Source organism: Mobula hypostoma, chromosome 1, assembly GCF_963921235.1.
Source record: "Mobula hypostoma chromosome 1, sMobHyp1.1, whole genome shotgun sequence".
Classification (NCBI taxonomy): domain Eukaryota; kingdom Metazoa; phylum Chordata; class Chondrichthyes; order Myliobatiformes; family Myliobatidae; genus Mobula; species Mobula hypostoma.
The window spans coordinates 140,697,914-140,712,495 of record NC_086097.1 but is presented as its reverse complement, the minus strand read 5'-3'; positions in this window follow the sequence as shown (position 1 = coordinate 140,712,495).

Genomic DNA, 14,582 nt, shown 5'->3' with positions numbered 1-14,582 from the left:
GACACTGGAGGTCTTCCTGCCTTCCCACATCCTGCAAGAGGAGCATTCAGCTATCCCGCATGGCATCACTACTGTTCTAACTGAGTAAATATAAAGAAGGAAACAATAGATAATCTGAAAATAAAAGCTGCCTACAGCTTTTTCACCTTCTCTCACTCAAGCCTCACCTTGCTGAAGCCTCAAAGAGCTAAAGCCTCAAGTAACACTGTCCACTCCAACAAAGACCACTCCAGTAATAGCCGCTCTGCTTGCTTTTGTCTTACTTTTAATTTGTTCTTGCCAATCAATCTTGATTGCTGATTTGCCGCTGTTCAAAAACCAAACTGCCATGATGCCTTATGTACTCAATTGGCGAACCCGAGTGAGCTTTGTCTTCTCATGCTGATTGGTTTCTGTTCAAAGTTGTGAGAACAATTCAGCTGATTAGATTATATTAGTGCAGAGAGACAGGGCTAATTTTTTAGTTCAATGGACTTACATCAGCATTTCTATTACTTTATTTAAAAAATCAATTAATTAAATTAAATTAAATATTAATTAAATCCAATTTGCATTTTACAAGTCCGTGCTGGCTCTTCTGAGTTATCCTCTCCAAGTGCCTGTTGATTTACTTCATTAACTTCATTTCAAAATTTTACTGATGTTGCTATCAGACTGATTGGTCAACGGTTTCAAGGAAAGTGCACCCACTTTTCTCCTAAACAAAGGTGACACATTCCTCTGGTCCCCTTACGCTGGGATATTGGAAGATGATCTCTCTGTATTGTCTGACTCAACTTTCCTCAGCAATTCTGGATGCAAGCCATCTGGACCAGGTGTCTTATCCACTTCCAGCATGTCCTGCCTTTCCAGCATGTCCTTCCAATAAATATTCCCCTGCCCATTGCTCTTGCCATCCTGACTTAAACCAGTGAGTGTCAGCATCTTTTCTCTTAGTAAGCACCTCTATGAAATGACAAACAGAAGAAATTCTGCGAATGCTGGAAATCCAAAGCTACACACACAAAATGCCGGAGGTACTCAGCAGGCCAAGCAACATCTGTGCAAATGAATAAACAGTCAATGTTTTGAGTCAACACCCTTCTTCAGGACTGCAAAGGAAGGGGGAAGGTGCCACAATTTAAAGGTGGAGGTCGGGGGAAGGCGGGTTGCTGGAAGGAGGATTGCTAGAAGGTGATATGTGAAAGCAGGTGGGTGCAAAAGATACAGGCTGGAGAGGAGGGAATCTAAGAGGAGGGAAGGACAGAGGGAAAGAGAAGGGGCACCGGGGTAGGTGGTAGGCAGGTAAATAGAAGAAAATAAGTAAAGGGGAGACAAAGTGGTGACATGATGACATTCTGAAGTAAAGGCTCTTTACATGGAAAACCTCAATATCCCTTCACTTATCACCTTTGAGCTATCCTTCTTCCCCTGTGTTGAATGAATAACTGGTTTGACCCAAGTGTTGGTCTCAACTCCCCTTCTGTGCCAATTCCCAATAATTCACAATTTGTTGATCTTTGAAATATGTATCTATCTATAACTTAATTGCAGCTGTTATTGATGCTGAGAATCAAAACTCAAGGGTAAAATCAGAAGCCTGGAGTCAAGGCCCGTTAGCTGGAGTCCTGGGACTGTAAATCTCTGGGAGTTCACTTGGGTTGTCAAAAGCCCAATGTCTATGCCTCTGAATCTGATTCTGAGTCTTCTGGAGACTGGAGGCTGAAGAATATGGAGAGTCTTGGAATCTGAAGAATGTATATACATGGTGGGAGGGATATACTTGGTTTCTGCTTGTTGTGTTCTCTTTTACTGTGTTCTGCTGAGCATTGTGGGTATGCTATGTTGGCAACGGCTTGTGTGGTAACACTTACGGGCTGCCCTCAGTAGTAAAACTGTCTCAATATCTGTCCCACTTTATATGCCTCAATAAGTTCACTCCTCATTTTTCCACACTCTAAAGAATACACACCCAAAATACCTGGCTCTCGAAAAGACAATCCTCTCATCCCATGAATTAGCCTGTTGAAACCCCTCTGGATCTCGTCCAATGCCACAATATCCTTTTGCAGGTAAGGGGGGAAAAAACATGCACAGTATTCCAGGTACGGCCCTGGCCAACTGCAACAAGACCTCCTTCTAAATTGTAATTTGCTTCCTTGACTGTCTGGTAACATTCTGCAATACGACTATTTCGTAACATTTTGCAGTACATGCACATGAACATCTCAGTTCCTGTGTACTTCACTCATTCACAGTATCTTTCTATTTAGACAATGATCTATCTTTTGATTGCTCTTAATGAAGCTCGTGATCTCACGCACCCTACATTCCATTTGCCAGATTTTTGCCCCCTCACACAATGCATCTGACCAAAATAGAAAGAGTTCAAACCCTCCACAGACAAGCACATTTGCTAATTGTTCTTTCCACAAGCTTACTTCTGGATAGCACTATGGGGCTAAGCAACAAACACTTAACATCATCTTAAAGGTTTCTTCCCCAGGCTGTCAATTGATCAACCATTGTACTCAACCCATCACGGCACTGCACTGTAGACACTTTAAATCACTTTTTATAATGCTGCTTACATCGTAGATGCATGTTGGTATGTACACTATATATTTGTGCAGTTTATCCATATCCCTCCTTTAACCTCTAACTTCACTTTTTATAATTAGTAAATGTTGTTGTTTTTTGTTGCATGTTGCACCCCGACCAACACACCACAGTAAATCCCTAATACATGTAAATGTATAGGGTGAATAAAGTTCATCCTTGGTCCTCGATTGTTCTCTATTTCTGCATGCCTTGTCTCTGCTTCTGATAATACCCTTGTATTGGCAAGTCAGCATCCTTCCTAAAACATTGTTGCTTCAAGTCAGACTGACACAAATCACATTCTGAAGTTTCTTTTACCAAAATGTTATAAAAACCCACAGCAAGTGAATTAAAAACTAACATAAGTGTTTTTTTACACTTCTTCCTAGGATTCTCCCAAACTCAATCCCTATTTTTCCATGCTAGATTAAAGAGAAAATTACTCAGGAACTGAGTACTTCACAACAACTGTGTGATAATTTTAATACTGTTAAATCAATCAGCATTCACATTCGGATTCATTTATTTATCACATGTACAACACGACATACAGTGAAACCTGTCGTTTGCATTAACCATCAACAAAACTTAAGGATGTGCTGGGGGCAGCTCGCAAGTGTTACCTCACATTCTTGAGAGCTTTGATTTTTTTCTGTTTGTGAAGAGGAATCATATTACATTGGGCTCTTATGTCCATGTGAAATCTTGGGTTGAACATCAACTGTTTCCCTCCAAAGGTGCTTCCTGATGGATTGAGTATTTTTAGCATTTCTGGCTTTTATTTTAGATTTTCAGAATCTGCATTGTTAAAAATCACTTGATTTGTTTTGAGAAGTCACTTATTTCACAGTGTGACAGAAGTTCATTTATTTTCCAGGCCAAGTTCGATGTTAGTGGTCCCAGGCCTGGATGTAGATCTTTGATTTAAGTTGCAACCGGAGCAGCCAGATGATGCTAAACAGTGATTGGTGTTTTTCATATTACAGCCAGTTGAACAGAGCCCAGTGGGTAACATGTGCGCTATCAGCCATTTTGCTGAAACACCATCAGCCTGCAGCAATTACTTACTGCAGGAACTGCCACCAAATAACGTGAGGCAGGAGAAGGAAGTGGGGTGCCAAAAACTGCACTGGTAGAGGAAGGGAGTGGAGTCAAGGAATGCTGGGGTCACGGGACTTTGTGCAAGGAAATCATAGAGGAAATCTAAAGACATGAAGTCAGTGAAAGATGTAAGTGATGGAAATGCACTGAGTTGGTGGTGTTGAGTCAGAGTTAAGAGTGAAGTTCTGGACTGAATTGATATGGAAGTGAATTAGCAGAAAAGCTGAATTTAAAATTGATGGGGCCGTGGAAAGCTTCCAGACAGCTGAAGGTGAGTAGCTGACAACCTGAAAACCCCATAGTACTCACTTTTAGCCATTAAATGCTCCTGGTCTGTGCTGAATAAGGTTTATACTTATTAAAACAAACTTCCGAATGAAGTAAAAATTACAAATAATGACTGGTATAGGACATTTCTAGAAAAAAAAATTGAAACAATGACTTTGGAGTGCCATCTACTTGCTAAATGGAACATAGCAAACTGTTGGTAACATCCATGATGAAGGTGGCAGAGTTTGTCATCGAAACATCAGTTAAAATTGATACCTGTTCCTGGCTGGAAGCCCGATAAGAGTTTATTTCAGAATCAGAATCAGGTTTATTATCACTGGCATGTGACGTAAAATTTGTTAACTTAGCAGCAATAGTTCAATGCAATACATAATATAGGAGAGAGAAAAAATAATAATAAATAAATAAATTGAAGTGTACATTGAATAGATTTTTTTGAAGGTGCAAAAAACAGAAATATTGTATTTTTTTTTTAAGTGAGGTAGTGTCCAATGGTTCAATGTCCATTTAGCAATTGGATGGCAGAGGGGAAGAAGCTGTTCTGAATTGCCTTCAGGCTTCTGTACCTCCTGCCTGATGGTAACAGTGAGAAAAGGGCATGCCCTAATTGCTGGAGGTCCTTAATGATGGGTGCTGCCTTTCTGAGACACCGCTCCCTGAAGATGTCCCGGGAACTTTGTAGATTAGTACCCAAGATGGAGCTGACTAGATTTACAACACTCTGCAGCTTCTTTCAGTCCTGTGCAGTAGCCCCTCCATACCAGACAGTGATACAGCCTGTCAGAATGCTCTCCCGGGTGTATTTATAGATGTTTTTGAGTGTATTTATTGACCTACCAAATCTCTTCAAACTCCTAATGAAGTATAGCCGCTGTCTTGCCTTCTTTATAACTACATAGATATGTTGGGACCAGGTTAGATCCTCAGAGATCTTGACACCAAGAAACTTGAAACTGCTCACTCTCTCCACTTCTGATCCCTCAATGAGGATTGATAGGTATTCCCTTGACTTACCCTTCCTGAAATCCACAATCAGCTCTTTTGTCTTACTGACATTGTGTGGCAGGTTGTTGCTGCGACACCACTCTACTAGTTGGCATATCTCACTCCTGTATGGCCTCTTGTCACCACCTGAGATTCTACCAACAATGGTTCTATCATCAGCAAATTTATAGATGGTATTTGAGCTATGCCTACCCACACAGTCATGTGTATACAGAGAGTAGAACAGTGGGCTAAGCACACACCCCTGAGGTGCGCTAGTGTGGATCGTCAGTGAGGAGGATATGTTATCACCAATCTGCACAGATTGTGGTCTTCCGGTTAAGAAGTCGAGAATCCAACTTCAGAGGGAGATACAGAGGCCCAGGTTCTGCAACTTTTCAATCAGAATTGTGGGAATGACGGTAGTAAATGCTGAGCTATAATCAATGAACAGCATCCTGACATAGGTGTTTGTTTTGTCCAGGTGGTCTAAAGCCGTGTAGAGAGCTATTGAGATTCAATCTGCTGTTGGCCTATTGTGGTGATAGGCAAATTGCAATGAGTCCACGTCCTTGCCGAGGCAGGATTTCAGTCTAGTCATGAGCAACGTCTCAAAGCATTTCATCACTTTCGATGTAACTGCTACTGGGCAATAGTCTTTAAGGCATCTCAGATTATTCTTCTTAGGCACTGGTATAATTGTTGCTTTTTTGAAGCAAGTGGGATCTTCCAACTGTAGCAGTGAGAGGTTGAAAATGTCCTTGAATATTCCAGCTAGTTGGTTGGCACAGGTTTTCAGAGCCTTACCAGGTACTCTGTCCCTGGAATATTTCCCTGAGATGGTTCCATTAGGCAAACACAGCATGGATACAGAAAGATAGATCCTGCTGGAAAACTTACTGGAGTTCTTTGTGAATATAATGAGCACAGGAGATAGAGGGGAATAGGCGGATGTTGTATACTAGGATTCCAGAAAGTGTTTGATAAGGTGCCACATAAAAGACATCCACAGATAAGGATGCATGGAGTTGGGGGTCACGTATTAGCATAGGTAGAGGACAGCAACTGTTCGATGTAGTGGTAAGGCCACATCTGGAGTACCATGTACAGTTCTCATTGCACCACTTGAGAAAATATACTCTACCTTTGTAGGCAATACAGAGACGAGTAGTCAAGTTGATTCCGAAGATGAAAGGGTTAGCCTATGAGAAGAGATAGAGTCACCTGGGACTACTGTGGTGAATCTGTGGAATTCTCTGTCTATGGAGGCAGTAAAGGCTACCTCATTAAATATAGTTAATACATAGGTAGGGTTTAGATTAGAAGGGAAATTGGGGGTTATAGAGAAAAGGCAGGTAGGTGGAGCTGAGTTCATGGCCAGATCAGCCATGATTTTATAGAATGGTGCAGCAGGATTGATGGGTAGGAGGGACTACTCCTACTGCCATTTCTTATGTTCTAACGATCTTATTTACTAGGATCACTGTTCGTGACTTCTCTGTTATTTTACTTCTCCTTCATTGAATGTCAATAAGATGCACAGCCTTAAAATGGTCAGTATTGGTGGAGAGACAGCAGTGTTGGATTCTCAGGTTTTTGATCCAAGGCTCTTTCAGAAGTCAGGAATGAGGCATAAAACATGTGGCTCCATGATTGTTGCAATAAGCTCCAGGAGAATAAAGGAATTGGAAAGGGAGAGTAGCAAAAGTCTAATAACCATGAAGAAAGAGAAGGGAAAGAAGATGTTGAGCCAACGTGATTCCAAAACAATACAAACAACTGTAACCACTAGGGCACACACTGCACAGTTATATAATTATAGGTAATTACTGTATATAAAACACTAGCAGGCATAAGACAGTTAAGCTGCAAAGAAAAAACAATTACACAGTCTAATCCAACACTGGGAACTGGGAAGCTCAGTTTTAAGTCAAAAACAATATGCTGCTCAGGAAAGATACACAGAAGCAACACACACAAAATGCTGGAGGAACTCAGCAGGTCAGGCAGCATCTCTGGAAATGAAAAAAACAGTGGAAGTCTTAGGCAGAGAAGTAGGGTTTCCCTTTCTCCACCACCGATGCTGCCCTCACCTGCATCTCCTCCATTTCCCTAACAGCCGTGTTCACCCTGTCTTCCCTTTGCCTAAACAGTGGAAGAGTTCTTTTTGTTCTTACCTACCAACCCCTGAGCCTCCACATACAACACACCATTCTCCATAACTTCCACTATCTCCAAAAGGATCCAACACCGAACATATCTTTACCTCTTCTCCACCCCCACTCCCAGCACTCTCTAGTTTCCACAGTCATTGCCCCCTCCATGGTTCCCTTGACTATTCGTCCCTCTCCACTAATCTCCCTCCCTGAAAGTGGCCAAAGTGCTCACCTGCCATTCACCTCCTCTGTCACCTCCATTCAGTCCATATGACCATAATATATAGGAGCAAATTAGACCATTTGGCCCATCGATTATGCTCTGACATTTCAACATGGCTGATCCATTTTCCTCTCAGCCCCAATCTCCTGCCTTCTCCCCACAACCCTTCATGCCCTGACTAATCAAGAATATATCAACCTCTGCCCAATGACTTGGACTCCACAGCCACGTGTGGCGATGAATTCCACAGATTCATCACTCACTGGCTAAATAAATTCCTCCTCATCTCCATTCTAAATGGACTGTCCTTCATCCACATCCACTCTATTGATGCTTGCAGCATTTGATAGGTTTCAATAAGATCCTTCCTCATTTTTCTGAATTCCAGGGAACACACGCCCAGAGCCAGCAATCAGTCCTTGTATGGTAACCTTTTCATTCCCAGAATAATCTTTGTGAACCTCCTGTGAACCCCCTTTGATGTCAGCACATCTTTTCTTAGATAAGGGGCCCAAAACTGCTCACGATTTTCTTAGTGAAGCCTTACCAGTGCCTTATAAAGCCTTAACTATAGATCCTTGTTTTTATATTCTAGTCCCCTTGAATGGATGCTAACATTGCATTTGCTTTCCTCATCACTGTCTCAACCTGCAAATTAACAGTTAGGGAATCCTGCATGAGGACTCCTAAGTCCCTTTGTACCTCAGATTTTTTTAATTTTCTCTTCATTTAGGAAATAGTCCACGCTTTTATTTCTACCAAAGTGCATGACTGTACATTTCAGACACAGTATTCCATATGGCATTTCTTCTCCATTCTTCTAATCTGTCTAAGTCCTTCTGCAGCCTTCCTGCTTCCTCAATACTGCCTATCCCTCTATCTATCTTTGTATCATCCACAAACTTGGTCACCATGTCATGGTCTGGTCCGTGAACTCCAGATTCCGGTTCACTGTCCGGTCCATGTTCCTTATTCCAGGTTTTCTGGTTTTCTCTTTTTCTGTTCGGTGCTCTAATTGAGGCAGCTGATTCACATTTTGGGCTGGCTACAGAAATAGCTCCTTGGTGCAGCTTCAGTTGCTGGATTGTTCCTGTCCAAATCCCTTCTCTGCCCCTTCCTCCTGAAGCCTCGCCTCTAACCCTTGCCTGCAATCTTTGCTTGCACTGCTGTCAAGTTCAACTGCCAGAGCAAGATAAGAAACTGTCTATTGTTGTTTTGAACTGTTTCTGTGTCCATGTCTTTGCTAGGTAGGTCTGGCTGTTTGCTGCTAACTTGTGTTGAGAACTGTCTCTGTGTCCATGCCTTTGCTAAGTAAGTCTGGCTGTTTGCTGCTACATTGAGTGGAGAATTGCCTCAATGTTCTGTGTACGGGTGCTGGCCCTACATTCTGCTCCCTAGGAGGGGTCCTGACTCTGTGTAGAGCCCTGGTCCCAAGTCCTGTCCCCAAGGAGGTGTCCTGGCTCTGTGTTCCATGTCTCTGCATTCCTGTCTCCCTCAATTAAGTCCAAGGCTCTGTGTTCCCATGCTCTAGACCAAGGCTCCGATCATCCAGTCCTTGTCCAAGCCTCTGAGTGTCCAGTCCTCATCAAAAGGCTCCGAGGTTCCTGTCTCCCAAGACCACGTCATGTCTTCGCCTAGTTCCGGAGTCCAAGCCCGAGTCAAGACCCAAGGTCTGGGTCCTTGGCCAGTCTCTGGCTCGGAGTCCAAACCCAAGCCTCGAAGTACCCAAGCCTCGGTCTAGTTCTGGGGTCCAAGCCCAAGTCAAGACCCAGTTTCTGGGTCTTTGTCCCATCTCTGGCTCGGAGTACAAGCCCAGGCTCCTAGTTCCCAGTTCCTTGTCCTAGTCCCGCTTTCCTAGTCAATGTCCTAGCCCAAGTCTATGTTCTTGTCCCAGCTGCTAGTCTGCATCCTGTCACGTCCCTAACTCTAGTCCTGTCCTCTTCCTAGTACTGCAGTGTCTGTGTCTTGCATTTGGGTTCTCTCCCAGCGCTCCCCGTTATGCCACACCGTGCCATCAATTCTGTCATTAAAATAGAACATAAAAAGTAGTCCCAACACAGGCCTTGTGGAACACCACTTGTCACTGGCAGCCAACCAGGAAAGGTTCCATTTATTCCCACTGTTTGTCTCCTGCAAATCAGCCAGTACTCTCTCGATGCTAGTATCTTTCCAATAATATCACTGGGTTTTAACTTCTTAAGCAGCCTGATGTGCAGTACTTTGACAAAGGCCTTCTGAAGATCCAAGTACACTGTATCCATCGATTCTCCTTTGACTATCCTGCTTGTTATTTCTTCAAAGAATTCCAACAGCTTTATCAGGCAAGACTTTCCCTTAACGAAACCACCCTCACTTCAGCCTACTTTATCATGTACCCCGAAAGCACATGCTTAACAATTGACTCCTATGGCTTCCCAACCACTGAGGTTAAACTAACTGGCCTATTATTTCCTTTCTTCTGCTTCTCTCCCTTTTGAAGAGTGAGGTGACTTTTACAATTATACAGTTCTCCAGAACCACGTCAGAATCTATTGATTCTTGAAAGGTCAATATTATTGACTCCACAATGACTTTAGCCACCTCTTTCAGAACCCTGGGCTGTAGACCATCCAGTCCAGATGATGTGTTTACCTTGACCTTTCAGTTTCCTTTGCACCTTCTCCCTGATAATAGTGACTTCACTCACTTCTGCCCCGGGACACTCTTGAACTTGCAGCATACAGTCTGGCTTCCACACAGATAACCAGTGAAAAATACTAATTCAATTCATCCAACATTTCCTTGTACTGCATTACTACTGTACCTCTTTAGCGTAATTTTCCAGCAGGTCAACATCTACTCCCAGCTCCCATTTACTCTTCATATATCTTTTGGCATCCTCTTTAATATTATTGGTTAAAGGAAAGGTACGTCGTATCCGGAGTTTCTCCGGTTAGCGGCCGATTTCCCTCCACGCCTCTCTGACGTAGTGCGGTACCGCGTACGAGGCAAGTTACAACAGAGGTTTGCCATTGCCTTCTGCCGTGTGAGTTTCCAAGGAGATCACCAGCTCGTAACCCAGCACGCATGGAAAGCGTGCAGGGGAGCCGGCTGGGGCTGGATTCGAACTCGGGACCTGATGCCACTACGCCACCAGCTGGGTCTATTATTGGTTAACTTACCTTTATATTCAATCTTTTCCCTCTTTCTTACTTTTTAGTGGCTTACTGTTAGTTTTTAAAAGCTTCCCAATACTAACTTCCCACAAACCTTTGCTCTATTATATGGACTCTCTTTGGCTTTTATGTTGACTTTGACTTCCATGGTCAGCCACTGTTGTATCATCTTGCCTTTAGAATCCTTATTCTTCTTTAGGGTTTATCTATCCTTTGCCTTCTGAATTGCTGTCAGAAATTCCAGCCGTTGCTACTCTTCCATCATCCCTGCTTGCGTCCTCTTCCAGTCAACTTTGGCCAGCTGCTCTCTCATGCTTCTGTAGTTCCCTTTAGTCCAAAGGTTCTTCCACTCAAATTGTAGGGTGAAGTCTATCATATTATGAGCACTGGCTCTTAAGCTCTCTAAGCAATTCCAGTTCATTTCACAACTCCCGATCCAGAATAGCTGATCCCGTAGTAAGCTCTAATATGAGCTGCACTAAAAAAGCCATCTTGTAGGCATTCTACAAATATCCACTCTTGGGATTCAGCATCAACTTGATTTTCCCAATCTACCTGCATATTGAAATTCTCCATGACTATTGTGACATTGCCTTTTTGACATGCCTTTTCTATCGCCTTTTGTAATTTGTAGTCCACACCTTTGCTACAGTTCGGATGTCTGTATATAATTCCCATCTGGGACTTTTTACTCTTGCAGTTTCTTAGCTCTACCCAGAAGGATTCCACATCTTACAATCCTATGTCACCTCTTCCTAATGATTTGATTTCAGTTTTTACCAAAGAGACACCCCACCGCCCTGCCTACATGCCTGTTCTTTCGATAAAATGTGAAAAGTCCTCGATACAGTCCTTACAGATAAGGCAACATTTCACCCTCGAGTCTGCTGGGGTCGTCTATTGTGTCCGGTGCTCCTGATGCTGCCTGCGCTACAGTGCTGAGACTGGTCGTAAATTGGGGGACCGCTTCGTCGAGCACCTCCTCTCCATCTGTCAAGAGCGGAACTTCCCGCTGACCAAACATTTTAATTCTGATTTCCACTGCAGTTCTGACAGATCAGCCCATGGCTTCCTCTTGTGCCAGGATGAGGGCACTCTCAGGGTGGAGGAGCAACACCCTATATTTCGTCTGGGTAGCCTCCAACCCGATGGCCTAAATATTGATCTCTCCTTCCGGTTAGAAATATATATTCTACCCCCTCCCCACTTCTATTTCCCACTCTGTTCTCTTACCTCTTCTCACATGCCTAACGCCTCACCCTGGGTCCCTTCCTCTTTCCCTGTCTCCTCTGGTCCACTCTACTCTCCAATTTGATTCTTTCTTCTCCCGCCGTTTATCCTTCCTACAAACTTGGCTTCATCTACTACCTTCTAGCTATCGTCGGTCCCCTTCCCCCCGCACCACCACCCCGCCATCTTCTTATTCTGTCATCATCCCCCTTCCTTTCCAGTCGTGAAGAAGGGTCGCAAGCCGAAACTTCGACTGTATACTCATTTCGTCGATTCTATCTGACCAGCCGAGCTCCTCCGGCATTTTGTGTTTGTTGTTCTGAATTTCCAGCATCTGCAGAATTCCTCGCGTTTAGACAAAGTTAACGTTTGGGGTCAGATTGCTTCAGATTAATGACCTTGCCTACACGGGTATTAGAGATTATTGGCGACGTGCCGAAGCATTTCTGCAAGGCAGAATGATAGAGAGTTAAACAGAACAGAAATAGGCCTTCAGGCACACAAGTGTGATGGAATGCTCTCCACCTGTCTGGCTAGTGCAGCTTCAACAGTTCTCAGTCTCCGGGAGAAAGTGATCTTTGTGACTGACACCTATCAACGACCCGAAACTTCAATCGCTCGAAGTCTCACTGTGGGTGCAGAAATCTACAAAATGCACCCGGCTAGGCTACTCCTACAGAACGGAGGGGATGCAGGAAGCACAAACGTTTATGTTCCCATTTATATTATGTCCAGAAATAGAACACACTGTACATCACCGGTCCTCAATTATCAATGAATCAAAAGCCTGCTACTCCCTCACAGCCCTGAGAGAGCACCTTCACAAGAATGATTGCAGCGGCCGATGAGGTAACTCATCGCCACCTTCGGTATAACTCTATCATGTGCCTAGCAGATGGTAGAAATGCTTTGGGATGTCAGGCTGCGAGTAGGACTCTCAACCGCTCACCTGCTCCTGTGGCTACTGTTATGTCTTCTCAAGGGTAGCGGGGTGGGCAATAAACGCCGGTCTCTACAAGGACACCCGAATCCCAAACTGTGAGTGGAAGAATATCGTGGAAGCAGTTAAATTGATTATTTAAATTTATTATTTCAATCATTGCATCATAGCTGGTGCTGGTCACCCAATAACACTAATCATGATCGGGATCTAACTCCGCCAAGGACGGTCACAAGACCGGCTGCGAAAGGAGGATGGTTTGGATATGGAGTTAGCAACCCCATCACGTAAAACTTCAGAACTACAGAAACGCCAACAGAAGCTCCCTGGGAGAGGAAGGATAGGCCAAGGAAACGGGCCACACCTTGGCGCAACTTGAAAGACTGGCCCAGGACAGAGGACTCTGGCGAGCTGCTGTCGGCGGTCAATGCTCCAGCAGGATTATAGCATTCAGTAAAGAAAGTATGATTAGAGTTTGTCTGTTCAGTACATATGATCGGATGTGTATAGATATTCCGATATTAAAATATTCCGATAAAATAATGTTTTAAAATAAACTGACCGATTGAAAGGCCTCCACATCCTTTCACTCTCCGCTCTTCCCTGAGAGCTGCTATCGAGCAGATGTGACAAAGAGAGGTGGTGTAAGAACTGGGTGAACAAGGCCACGGTCCAATAATCGGTTACCTATCGTAGGCTCGGGGAGATGTGGTGCATTCGTCCGTGATCTGCAGAGTGGATTCGAGGGGAGAAGTGGTCAAGGTCCTTTGCGTTCGCATCTGTACGGCATCTGGAACAAGGTGACGCCGCTAGATGGCAGGATATGTTTACTAATCGTAATTCGACCATTCCCCTCGGTACCCATCTCCCCTTGCCCATATCCCTCTCTCCCCTATCCAACACCCTCCGTATCTCCAGTACACATTTCCCCATCCCTCCTTCCCATCTCCCTCTCCGTTCCATTTCACTGTTTCCCCTTCCCCATGTCCACCTTCTCAAAAATGTTCGCTCCCCTCCTGGCATTCCCTCTCACTCCTTCCCGTTTTAAAGGTTTCCGTCTCCCATCTTCCCTTCTCCCATTCTCCTCTCTCCTCCACATCTCTCCTTCCAGCTTCTGCCTTCCACCTCTGGAGGGATGAAGAACTCACGCGCACATTCCTGACAGACGGCACGGTGAGATTCCCGTGGGTGCTCCGGTTTCAATGCGTACAATTAATGTCAGAAAAATGTGTACAATATCCATCCTGAAATTCTTTAATTTTCGCAACAATCCACGAAAACAGCAGAGTGCCCCCAAAAAATGACTGACAGTTAAATGTTAGAACCCCAAAATATCCCCAACTCCCCAGTCCCACGCATAAGCAGCAGTAAAACAACGACCCCCCCCCCACCAGCAAAAAAGCATCGGCACCACCTCCCCCCCACCACCGCGCACTCAAGCGTGTACCAAAGCATCAAAAAAAGACGCGGACTTGCAGTACCCCAAAGGTTGCATATTCATCCGGTATTCGACATACCACAGGCTCTCTCTCTCCCTAATAAGGTAAAAAGAGGTGCCCTCGTTTCATCCTACATGTAACAACGTTCTGGATCGTAGCTAATTACTTGAGCAAATGGTCTCGATGTCGTTCGGTGGTCGAAGAATGAAGGCGTGATTTAGCATGTGAGGGAGGAAAATAATCGGGGGCGTGGTGGGAGGGATTGTTCCGAGAGTGCATAAATTCAGTGCAAGGAACGGTGTGCGAACCGGTAACAACGTATGAGAATCATAGGAATAGAGGAGTGACAGGAGGGGCTGAATGGTATATTCCAACTTCGGGTATTAAACTTCTTTCGGAGGAAAGCGAAATGTGAGAGCATCCTTGGCAGTTGGCCTGATTGCTCTTTGGGGCAATTCCCTCGGGACCCAACTGTTCGGTTGT